This window comes from Antechinus flavipes, chromosome 2 (assembly GCF_016432865.1).
Source record: "Antechinus flavipes isolate AdamAnt ecotype Samford, QLD, Australia chromosome 2, AdamAnt_v2, whole genome shotgun sequence".
NCBI classification, from domain to species: domain Eukaryota; kingdom Metazoa; phylum Chordata; class Mammalia; order Dasyuromorphia; family Dasyuridae; genus Antechinus; species Antechinus flavipes.
The window spans coordinates 505,102,127-505,115,295 of record NC_067399.1 but is presented as its reverse complement, the minus strand read 5'-3'; positions in this window follow the sequence as shown (position 1 = coordinate 505,115,295).

Here is a 13,169-nt window from a genome sequence, read left to right as displayed (position 1 = left end):
GTCCTAATTAACTCAGAGTGAAGGTAAAGAACACTTGTTTCTGTTTAGCTAGAGCAGTTTAGCTTAATCACTGAATGGGTTTAACCTCAGTCAAACTTGAGTTCTATTAAAGACCTTAGCTTCTCCAGTGATCTCAATCACCTCTAGTCATCCTGATCTATATCTTGTTACTGGGCTCAGATGGCTCTGGACAGAAAAGTGAGGCAGGAGACCTTGCACAGCCCTTCCTCACTTAAATCACTTGCATGTCATGGCCTCACCTTCCTGATGTCATGGTCCTCTTCAAGAATGAAGAACAAATAACAAAACCAGACCAGAGAGTTAAGAGGAAAGCAGGTAGAAACAGCTATTATAGCTAACCTTCTTAGGGAATTTAGTCATGAAAGGGAGGAGAGATAGGAAACTAGCTAGCACGGCTGGAGGGATTGAGAGTTTTTTGAGTATAGAGGAGGCATGGGCTCATTTGCAGTTAATAGGGAAGCGGCTAGTAGGCAGGGGAAAGATTGAATATGAAAGATAGTGGGAGTCATGGAAGGTATTCTCTGCTGGAGAAGGCAGGATGAAATAGGAAGTACCTGGTGCAGGTAGATGTGTTTGATCCTATCTCCTTTCCCTTATATTGAATTTCTTCCTCTGAAAAACTATTTATTCATATTCTGTATCCATTTATCTACTGTGACTGCCTTTGGGTTTGTTTTGTTTTTTTTGGCAAAGATACTAGAGTAGTTTCCCATTTCCTTCTCCAGCTCATTTTATAGATAAGGAAACTGAGGCAAACAGTGTTAAGTGACTTCCTCAGACACATAACTAGTAAGTGTCTGGTTTTGAATTCATGAAGAGGTGACTGCTTGACTCTGGACCCAGTGTTTTATTTCACTGTGCCACCTAGCTGCTCATCCCTCTATTGAGGTTGGGAAAGGAACAGCAAGAGTTTGGGTCCCAGACCAGTGTTGTGAGGTGTCTCAAAAAATTTGCAGGATTGAACCCTGCATGGTTCAGTATGATTGATTTAATTCTACAAGGAAATGTTATGGGCCAGAACTTGAAACAAGATACTAAGTGGAATTGAGGAGACAATGTTAAATCTAGTTTAGCACTGATTTAATCCTACAACAAATAATGGTTTCCTAGTGATATAATGTACTCAGTGTGTGTAGCATATAAGCTAGACGCCTCAGCCATGGAGATTCAGAGACAGACAGACAGAAGGTTGGAGGCTGAAGGCTGGAGTACAAACCCTTGGACTTGGACAGATTCACCCCATCTCACACCACCTTGGTGGCAGGCTCTCCTCCTTCACTTCTCTGCTAAAACCAAGATTCTGGAAGGCCTCCAGAAAACTAGCTGAGCCCCAAGTGAAGGAGATAGGATTTTGAAAGAAACAATAAAGGATTTGGACTTTAACATCTAGCTGCACTTGTGGTGATTACTGAACTGAAACGAAGGCTGCCTCCAGAGACCCCAAGAAAACCCAACAAGAGAATATTACATTTTGGCGAGAACATTACAGGAAGTAGTTTCCAGATTGAGGAGTGGTCTTTGAAATTTGATTATTACTGAGCAGATCATCAGTCAGCAATGAACTGAGAAATAGTCTATTCAGAATCAGATAGACTGGGCAAAGGAGTTACCCAAGGCAGACTCCAAAACCAAAAGACCCAGGATTTCCTGACTCACTGCCAGAACAGAAGCCCCCCCTAAAATCGGGGGACCATAAAATCATATTACATAAACTATATTTTAAAAATTAGACCTTTATCAGAAAAACTTACTAAAAAGATTTTTTCCCAATTTCATCCTTTTTATCTAATTTTAGCTGCATTATCTTTGTTTATATAAAAACTTTTAATTTTATATAGTCAAAATTGCCTATTTTACCTCTTGTGGACCCCTCTAGCTTTTGTTTGGTCATGAACTCTTCCCCATTTATAGTTCTGGCAGGTGATTTCTTCCACGCTTTTGCAATTTGTTTTGACATCATTCTTTATTCTAAATTATGTACTAATTTGAAGCTTATATTATATAGTATGAGATATGGGTCTACTAGATGTAGACTTTATCAAACTGCTTTACAATTTTCTCAATAGTTTTCATTAATTCTTGAATCAATAGGAATCTTTGATTTTATCAAACTATATCTTTTGCTTCTGCATATTATATACCTAATCTGTTCCACTAATCAGTAACTCTATTTCTTATCCAGTCTAAACTGTTTCTGACAATTATGACTGTCATATATTTTGATATCTGGTATTCTTTTCTACTTTTTTTGATTAATTCTCTTGATATTCTTGACCTTTTTTATTCCAGAAAATAAAAATTTTACTTTTCCCTAATTCTATAAAGTAATCCTTTGTTATTTTGGTTGGTATGTGTGTGAGAAATAACTCTTTTGGACTTAAAAGGGGTGAAGTTAAAAGTCTTTAATTACACAACTTCAGAGGTGGGTATCCTATAGAATAGGAATGTTTGGAATCAATACTTGTCCTTTATTTATATCTGAAATGCAAGTCCCTCCTTTGATGCCCCATTGCTTGAGTACCACAGAAGTTACAATCTATCAGGAATATGTAATCCCATCATGTGAAAGTGATTCTCCACCCCGATTACATCATTACTTTTCCCTTGGTGATCACCTTATTTGGACATAGTTTAGTCCTTCTCCTGATTCCCTATTGGCTGAGTACTATCCTACTTGAAGAGTCTAATTCCCCCATCTGAGTCTCTTCCTCTGATCACATCTTCTTTCCAAATCCCCACCTCTAATTATATTTTATAATGTATTTCTTACTCTAAATCCCCACCTCAAATTATATTTTATAGTCATTTGCAAGTTTGAGTCCCCTACTCCGGATTACACTTGCCTTTTATAAATTTTCTTATTCTGTGTCCTAGCTAGGTTTCACTTTTAGTTTTCTAATTTAAGTCAATTGTATTTTTTTTTAAATTTAAATTTTATTTTATTTAATAATAACTTTGTATTGACAGAATCCATGCCAGGGTAATTTTTTACAACATTATCCCTTGCACTCGCTTATGTTTCGTTTTTTCCCCTCCCTCCCTCCACCCTCCCCCCCCAAGATGGCAAGCAGTCCTATATATGTTAAATATGTTGCAGTATATCCTAGATACAATACATATTTGCAGAACCGAACAGTTCTCTTGTTGTACAGGGAGAATTGGATTCAGAAGGTAAAAATAACTCGGGAAGAAAATAAAAAATGCAAATAGTTCACATTCGTTTCCCAGTGTTCCTTCTTTGGGTGTAGCTGTTTCTGTCCATCATTTATCCATTGAAACTCAGTTAGGTCTCTTTGTCATAGAAATCCACTTCCATCAGAATACATCCTCATACAATATCGTTGTCGAAGTGTATAATGATCTCCTGGTTCTGCTCATCTCACTTAGCATCAGTCCATGTAGGTCTCTCCAAGCCTCTCTGTATTCATCCTGCTGGTCATTCCTTACAGAGCAATAATATTCCATAACATTCATATACCACAATTTACCCAGCCATTCTCCAATTGATGGGCATCCATTCATTTTCCAGTTTCTAGCCACTACAAACAGGGCTGCTACAAACATTTTGGCACATACAGGTCCCTTTCCCTTTTTTAGTATCTCTTTGGGGTATAAGCCCAATAGAAACACAGTTTGATAACTTTTTGGGCATAATTCCAGATTGCTCTCCAGAATGGTTGGATTCGTTCACAACTCCACCAACAATGCATCAGTGTCCCCGTTTTCCTGCATCCCCTCCAACATTCATCATTATTTTTTCCTGTCATCTTAGCCAATCTGACAGGTGTGTAGTGGTATCTCAGAGTTGTCTTGATTTGCATTTCTCTGATCAATAATGATTTGGAACACTCTTTCATGTGAGTGGTAATAGTTTCAATTTCACCATCTGAAAATTGTCTGTTCATATCCTTTGACCATTTATCAATTGGAGAATGGCTTGATTTTTTATAAATTTGAGTCAGTTCTCTATATATTTTGGAAATGAGGCCTTTATCAGAACCTTTAAGGTCAATTGTATTTTTATTTTTTATTATTTTATAAAGCGCTTCAGTCTTCCAGGATCCATCAGTATGAACTATCAAACCTTAAAGACATGTGCACATTTTTAAAGTAAAAGACATTTAAAATGGAATGGATTTTATTGCCTGAGCATTATGCCACAGTCTCTATAATGTTCTCTATATTTTTCAATTCAATTTAATTTTTGTAACTGTGAAAATTAAACCCCTATCCAATTTTTATAGTAAATACATAAATAAACTTGGGTAGTATAATCATTTTTGTTATATTTGATTGGTCTATCCATGAACAATGAATATTTTCCCAATTATTTAGATATCTCTTTATGTAAAGAATGTTTTGTCATATACTGTAATATATTTAACATTTATTGGTCAACCTACTACCTGGGGGAGAGGGTAGGGGGAAAGAGGGGAAAAATCAGAACAAAAGGTTTTGCAATTGTCAATGCTGAAAAATTACCCATGCATATATCTTGTAAATAAAAAGCTATAATAATAATGACAAAGAATGTTTTGTAATGGTGTTAAATAGTTCCTAAATGTGTTTAGCGGTAGACTCCCAAGTAGCTTATATTTCAAATGTATTTTCTCCTTTCTATCTCTTCCCACTGAATTTTGTCAGGAGGACACAGAAATGTTGATGATTCATGGGGAGTTATTTTATATCCTATAATTTTGCTGAACTCATAATTTGGTTTCATTATTTTTTAGATGACTCTCTAGGGTACTTTAAATAAATTATCACATCTGCAAAAAATTGTAATTTTGTTTCTTTTTTTTTTTTTGCTTAAGCTTATTTCTTAAATTTCCTTTTCTTTCCTTATTGTCACACTTATCTAGCACTATATCTAGCAATTGAATAGTAATGATGATAATGGATATACTTGCTTTATTCTTGATCTTTTTCATTTTTGACATTAGTGTTTTTTTCTTTTTTAAAATTAGGCATTGCTTATCTATGAGGGAAATTATTTATCTCATGTATTAATTGCTAATTATTGAATTAAGACCAAGATTTTCTACTTCCTCATCCAGATATCTGGATTTTCCCAGAGTGGGAAATCTTGCTCTAAGACTTATGCCGGCTAAAGTTTAATCAACAATTGTAAAAAGAATTCTAAACTTAGGCAAATGGGTGCATTCCTGCTTGTTATGTTTGTTTAGACAAGTCTAGAAAAATGTGGCTTCTCCCTTTTGTCACACAGGTAATAATGGAAATTGACAAATCTCTTTGACCAAGACTTGGGTGATGGAAGTTAGATAGCCCCACAGTCTCTGAATAGAATGAACCCACATCGCTTGCATTTTAACTTGTCTACAGCATGGACTAGATGCCTTCAAATACTTTTTGATCCCTAATGATCTTATGAAATCTTCTTGGACATCTTATTAATTCCTAAAACATATTCTGTCAGATGTATCCTTTAGTCAACTTAACCTTGTTTATTCTTTTTTTCAGGAGCATTAGGATTCACCACCAAGATAACTCTACAATTCAGCCTTGTATCCAAGAAAAACCCAAGGCTGAACTTCAAACTAAATTACAAAGGTAGTTCTCTGATTTTGTAAATGGTATTGAAGTGCTAATATGAAGTAAAAATATGAAATAGATTTGGGAGATTCAGTTCACAACATGAAAAATAAATCATAACATAGGCATTTATCAAAGATTACAAAAATTTGTCATTTATTATGTAAAGTAGCTCATGGCTTTAATCAAATGTGATTAGGCAAGACAGAATCATTATTAAGTAATTTTAAAGTCTCAGGGTATAGGAGGGGCAGGGGCAGATTTTTTTTTTTTTAATGAATTTTGTAGTTATTTTGAGTATGATGTTCCTATTATTCCTCTTGGATTTTGCTGTTATATAGATGCCATTGACTTTTGTGGGATTGTGTTCAATCTGTTACTTTGCTTATATTATTATTACATTCTCATATTATGTTTATGATTATTACATTTTTTCTTAATAGCATTTCATTTTCCAATTACATGTAAAGATAGTTTTCAACATTCATTTTTGTAAGATTTTGAGTTCCACATTTTTCCCTCCCTATCTTCCTTCCTTCCCCTGTCCAGTAAGTAATCTGATATAGGTAATATATGTATTATATAATATGTATTACTGTAAGGGAATAGCCAATGTTGGAGGAGTTGTGAAAAAAGATACTGTTGTATTGTTAGTGGAGTTGTAAACTAGCTAAAAATGTGGAAAACAATAAACAATCGTTCAAAGAAGTAACTAAATCATCCATATCCTTTAGCTCAGAGATCTCACTGCTAAGCAATATACCCTGTAGAACTCAAAAGTTAAAGGAAAAGTTCCATATATATCAAAATATTCATAGCAACATTTTTTTTATCTTAGTAAAAAACTAAAAACAAAATAGTTTCCAGTTGATTGGGTTATGGGTAAACAAATTGAAGTACATGACTATAATGGAATATTCATGTGTTGTGATGTAAATTGTGTCCCCCCTTAACTTTGGGGGAGGCCCATATATAAACTATGTTCCCTCTGCGGGGAATTCTCAAACCCTGGGAAAAGCACACGCTTCTGTCCATGAGGGAAACTCCCAGTTAAGTGGTCTCATTCAATTGGAGATCTTGGCCTGATAATCCTCCACTGAGTGGCTCAAACTGCTCCTAGTGGCTCAAACTCCCAGTTAAGTAATCTCATTCAATTTTGAATTGAATTAAAGCCCCACGCCTCAGAGGCTAATAAAAGACACCTTTGAACCTCAAATCTTCACAGATGTCCTAACAAGACTATGTCCACTATTGAAGATATTCTCTTCTCAGTGTAACCTATCTTTGCTATATTTCCTGCCCACTAACAAGGCTGACTTCTTTAAGGCAAGCTGTCTTCTTAGGGGAAATAAACTTTTGCTTATTTGCTATAGATTTGGGGTTTGTGAATTCTTTTGCAAAGGACCTGTGACTCCTACCAGTGTGGATTTCTCACTCCAATTCTCATACCTCGTCATAAGAAATTATGAAATATATAAAAGCATGAGAAGGCTTTTATGAGTGATATAAAAAACGTAAACAGAACCAAGAAAACTATACATAATGATATAACTAGAAAGAACAAGAATAAAATAATTAAAATTAGCATAATAATCAAGTTTGACACTAAAATCCCCACTGGTTATATGGCACCCTTTCAGTGATTCTGAATTTCCTGTGGTCATCATTCAAATCTCATGTCTTGTTCCCTGCTATCTGATCACATATTCCCATCCCTTCAACCTAACCTCAAAATCCTACTTTAAAGCTACTGTGCTTTTGGAATGCCAGTTCTAGAGGTAACAAATTTTTTTTTTCATCTTAAATTTTTTCTTTTCCATTTTTTCAGTTTTCTGGCTCTTACTGAGACCTGGCTCTCTTGTGAAGACACAGCCTCCTTGGCCTCCTTTTGCACCACTGATTGCATTTTCACTCATTCCCTGTCACTGGGGAACAAGGAATATTTCAATTTCCCTACTCCAACCATATGTTAACTAGTGATATTTTGAGGTTTACTTTGTATCCCATTAAAAATTTTATATGAAATGTGAATTTCTGGCTAAGTCTGTTGAATATTGTGGCTGTAGTGTATTTTTTTTAAAATGTTAATTGAATAAAATCAAATGATCTTATTTTATTAACTATATGTCAGGAGATACAAAGTGAGAAATCAAATAATTCCTTCAAGAAGTTTGTATTCTTTTGAGGAAGACAGCACTGGTATATAATTATACATATGTGTACTTATTTAAATATACATCCATATTTCAAAATATTCAAAATAAATATGCGGGGGAAAATACCAGCAACAGGCATGATCAGGAAAGCTCTCACTCAAAGGAGGCGCTTGAATGAAATACAGAATTCCAAGAAGCAGAGATGAGGAAAGGATACATTCTAGGCATGAGGTAGAGCTTATGCAAAGGCATGAAGATGAGTGATGGCAGGTCATGTAAGGATGCTGTATATTTGAGCTCATGAAGATAAAGTCATGCACATGAGGCTAGTATAGTAGTTTGGAGTTAGCTGACAATTTACATTTAATACTTAAGCTAATAGGGAACCACTGGGGAGTATCAAATAGAAGAGGGACCTGCTCAGATTTATACTTCGGGAAGATTACTTAGACAGTTGTGTATAGGATAAATTGTGGAGAGGAAAGACTTGAGAGAGGCAGACCAATTAAGAAATTCCCACAGTAGTCAGTATAGAATAGCATCTGATTTGGTTTTCCCTTTTTAGCCCTAGTGGTTAGCACAATATTTTGCACATAGTCAATCTTAAAAACTATTCACTGGATCAGTAACTAGGATAAATGAATGTATTGTTTCTAAGAAGAGACCTTAAAATCTAAAATAATTTTAGAAAGAAACTTATTTTATCAGGTAGCTGGGTAGAGGAGAATGAATTGGAAAGGAGGTATGATTTTCTATCATACAGGCTCAACAATTGAAGCCTTCCATTCAAAATCCTGTTATAGAAGCTAGAAACTATTTTGGAATATATCAAGAAATATATGAATCTAGTTACAAATAATCCTTTGCAAAAATAAAGACAGATTTAAATAACTGGAGAAACATTAATTGTTTATGAGTAGACCAATGCCATATAATTAAAATGTAGATACTATATAGATTAACTAATTTATATAGTGCTCTACCAATAAAACTTCCAATAAATTATTGATCAGAGATAGAAAAATAATGATAAAATTTACAGAAAGGACCAAAGGGCCAAGAAAATCAAGGGCAATAATGAAAAAAAATAAAAGAAGGTGGAAATGGGTGAATCTATCAGTATGAAATCTCAAATTGACAATTGTGCAATTCTGCCTCACTTAAATTCAATTTATATTCCAGGCAAGATGTTGTTCTGTGATGTCATTGGTCTTCTTCAAAAATGAAAAGCAAACAACAACCAACTATGGATCAGTAAGCCTTAAAATTTTTTGGTACTGATTTAAAAATAACAAGTTCAATCAATGGAATAGATTAGCTACACTATACACAAAAAGAAATAATACAATAGTATAATTTAGTTGAATTGACCTAAAGACCCTAGTTTCTGGGAGGAAGACTCATTATTTGACATTTAGAAGAATGACAAAATAGTTTGGCAGGAATTATATATACACCAACAACTTATGTTGTATACCAAGAAAAGTACAACAAATAGCTAATGACTTAGACATAAAAAAAATTGTCTCATTAGCAAATTTGAGGAGTAAAGAGAAATTATTTCTCATATCTATGAATAAAAGATTAGCTTATGATCAAACAAGGAACAGAAAGGATCATAAAAGATAAAATTACGTATAAACAAAATTAACAGCTAAAATTAGAAGAGAAACAGATAATTGGAAAAAATCTTTGTAGCAAGTTTTTTTTTTTTAAATATATTTCATTTCCAAAATATATAAAGAACTGATTGAAATGTATAAGAATAAGTATCATTCTGTAATTGATACATTGTCAAAGGATACCAGTAGGCTCTTTTTTAAGGAAGAAATTCAAGTTATCAATAACCACATAAAAATTATCCAAATATTATTATGATACATCAGAGGCAAAGATAGGAAAGTTATTCAGTCAACAAACACAAACAAATCTAACTATTGGGAAGTTTTTCTTAATAGCAAACCTAAGTTTCTTTGTTTACATCTTCCTGTCATAGTATCTGGCCAAAAGGGGAAAAAGATTATTCCCTAGTCTATATGATAGGCCTTCAAATAGTTGAAGACAATTAGAATATCTTTCCTAACTCTCCTCTCCTCCAGGTTAAAGATCCCAAATTCAATTTAAAAAACATTTACTAGTTTTTAATATCTCTTCCTTTTACTGTCTTATCCCAATTGAAAATTCATAATAAACATGTATAGTCCAGCCAAACAAACGAACACAGTGGACATGTCCAAAAATATATCTCATTCTGGATTTTAAGTCTAACATATCTATAGAAGGAAGTGGATAACGTGATTAGTCCTTGGGACTCGTGATTTATCGTTACATTAAAGTGTTTCTTGTAGACCACATTTTGTTGGAGTCTGCTTTCTAACCCTTCTCTAGAATCAAATATAAAATTCCATTTGGCATTCAAAGTTCTTGATAACCTAGCTCCCTTCTACTTATCAATCTTCTTACACCTTACTACCCACCATACTATATCCTTTAATTTAGTTACAGTGGTCTCTTTGCTGTTCCACAAACAAGATCTTCTGTCTCTTGGCTCAAGGTATTTTCTCTGGCTGGCTGCTATGACTGGCATGCTTTCCCTTCCCATCTCCACCTGCTACCTTCCCAGGCTTCTTTTTAAGTCCCAACTAAAATCCCATCTTCTACAGGAAGCTTTTCCTAAATCCCTCCCCTTTTCCTTCCTCCCCACCTCCCACTCCCCCACCCCCTTGCCATCCCTCTCTTAATTATTCTTTGCTTATTGTATGTTCTAATTTTAAATATCCCCTCCTTTATGCCTTTTATAAAAGCTTATTTTTTGGCTTTTTAATATTTTTAAAATGCACATTCAGTTCATTAATTCCCTCCTTATTTTGTTAATGTATGTTTTTGAAATGGAATTTTTCTTGAAGATATTTAAGGCACATTTATGTCAGAAGAATTTTGATAATATGCCTTATTTCTCTGTGCAGGCAATTTAAATAATATTGGAATTGATTGTTCTTTGAATGTTTGATACAATTCACTTGTAAATCCATGAAGTCCTAGGATATTTTCTATGAAAATACCTTTTTTGGCTTGTTAAATTTCTTTTTTCTGAGATTGTAATTTATATTTCTATTTTTTGCTGTATTACTGTAGATATTTTTTTCTTTTAGTAAATATTCTTTCTTTTAATTTTTTGGCTTTCTTTTCATATGACTGGACAAAATAGTTTCTAATAAATATATTCATTCTTAATTTGTAGTAAATTTTTCTTTTACTTTGATAACTCTTGCAATATTTTTTTTTCTTTATTTGAGTGTCTTACATCAGGACTTATTAAACTTTTAAGCTTTTTATATTTGCAATCCCATTTTACCCAAGAAATTTTTATGTGACCCAGGTATATAAAATAGGTATACAAATCAAATATTTACTGATAATAAGTCATAAGTTTGTGACCCCCACATTCAGTTATGAGACCCCATATAAGGTCACAAACCACAGTTTAAGAAGCCAGGCTCTAGATTTTGGCTGTGACATTCCTTGGTATTTTATCACTATAATAAGTTTTTAAATGATATTTTCTATTTCTCACACAACCATAGTTATCCAAAAATCTCTTTTCCTCTCTTTTCTTCTCCCAGAATCATCCCAAGTGAGAAATACTATTTTTTTAGAAAGAAAAAAATTAGCATAAGTGATTGGGACATTGAAGAAAATCCAAAAATATCTGCAGTGTCATATCTATGGATTTTCCACCTCCATAAAAAGTATGGTCATTTGGCCAATTTGCAGGGTGAGAAGTGAAACCTTAGGATTGTTTTTATTTGTATTTCTCTTATTCATGAAATAGAATATTTTTTAATGTGGTTGTAAAGTTCTCCTTTTGAGAATTGTTTGTTCATATCCTTTGACCATTTATTTGTTGGGAAATGCAATACACACACATATATACATGAATCTATTGAAATGATCATATAATTTTGCATGTTTTGGTTTTTAATGTAATTAATTATATTGATTTTCCCCCCCCTAATGTTTATTTGCATCCCTGATATAAATCCTACTTGATCATAATGAATGATTTCTTGAATAAATTGCTGTCTATTTAACAGGAACTTTTGAGTCAATGTCTATTAATCATATTGGCTTAAAGGTTTTTTTCTGTATTTTATCTTTCCCTGGCTTATGTCTCATAGAAGGATTCTAATAGGATTCTTTCTCAATTTTTGAGGATTATTTATGAAGTATGGGCACTAACCACTAAAAGCTTGATAAGATTCTCCTGTGGATCTATCAGGGCCAATTTTTTTCTTTGTTCCCAGTAATTCTTTATTTATCTGTCTTTGACTTGTTTTTTAGGTCAGCTATATTTGATAGGAGATAGATTAATTTTGCATATTTTAAAATTTTATCCTAATATTTCCTGTTGTATTATAGAATCTTTGGTTTCTGTTAATTCCATTCTATTTTTCAGCAAGTTTGCTACTTAAGTAAGGTTTTCCAACTTCTGTTCTAAGGTATTTATTCTCTTTCTGATTTTTTTTCTCAGACCTCTTATTTTAATCCTAATTTTATTTTTTATTCCTTGTTTTAGTTTTTTTAGCTACTGTTATGATCCTTGTGTCCAAAACGATTCTTTCCCCTGAGTTATTCCTTTGTTCTGTCTTTTGGTCTTAAGAAATGATATTTCTTAATTGTGATCAGTATTTTCTTCTCTTTCTTCATAGTTTCATGTCTCAGTTTTTGTATCGAGGCTTGGTACGAGATCCAAGTTCTGCTCCTTCCCAAACCCTTGGAGGTTTATGTTTTATTTAGTTCTGTCTCCTCTCTAAGCTGAATGTTACTGTCACTGCCATTATGAATGGAGTTGCTGGTATCAATCCACACCCTCTGCCTCAGTGTTTCTATCTTATTTTCCTAGTAGACCTTATCCCTGAAAGGCCCTGTTTGGATGTTGGAGATTGCACTCTCTTTAGGCCTCCTTCAAGTCACCTGAACATATACATGGGCACTAAGTTGCCCTGTCTCCTACTGAAGTTTTCAGGATTCCAAGGACTACAAGAAGCTATACCCTTCTCCTTATGGAATAATTTATGGAGGTTTGTCCTCTCCCTTACTTCTTTTTCAGCAGGACAATTTCCTGCTGACTTTAGGCCTAAATTATCAGAGCTTATTTTCTTCCAGATCTTATTGTTTGGAGTTCCTACAGGTTTTAATTCCATTGATCAGAGCTCAAGCCTGATTCTTTGGTGTAAAGCTCCTTACGGTTTCCATAGTCTTTTGGCTCTCTTTTTGTACAATCCTAGATTGAATAGAAGAATTTAATTTGATTTCTTTTCATATTTCTGGATCTCTTTTATCTGGGACCTTTTAGGTGTACATGGGAGAACTGGGATTTTTGATGTTCTTTCACATCTTAATTGGAAATTGGTGTTTCTTTTTGTAGGCATTAGCAAG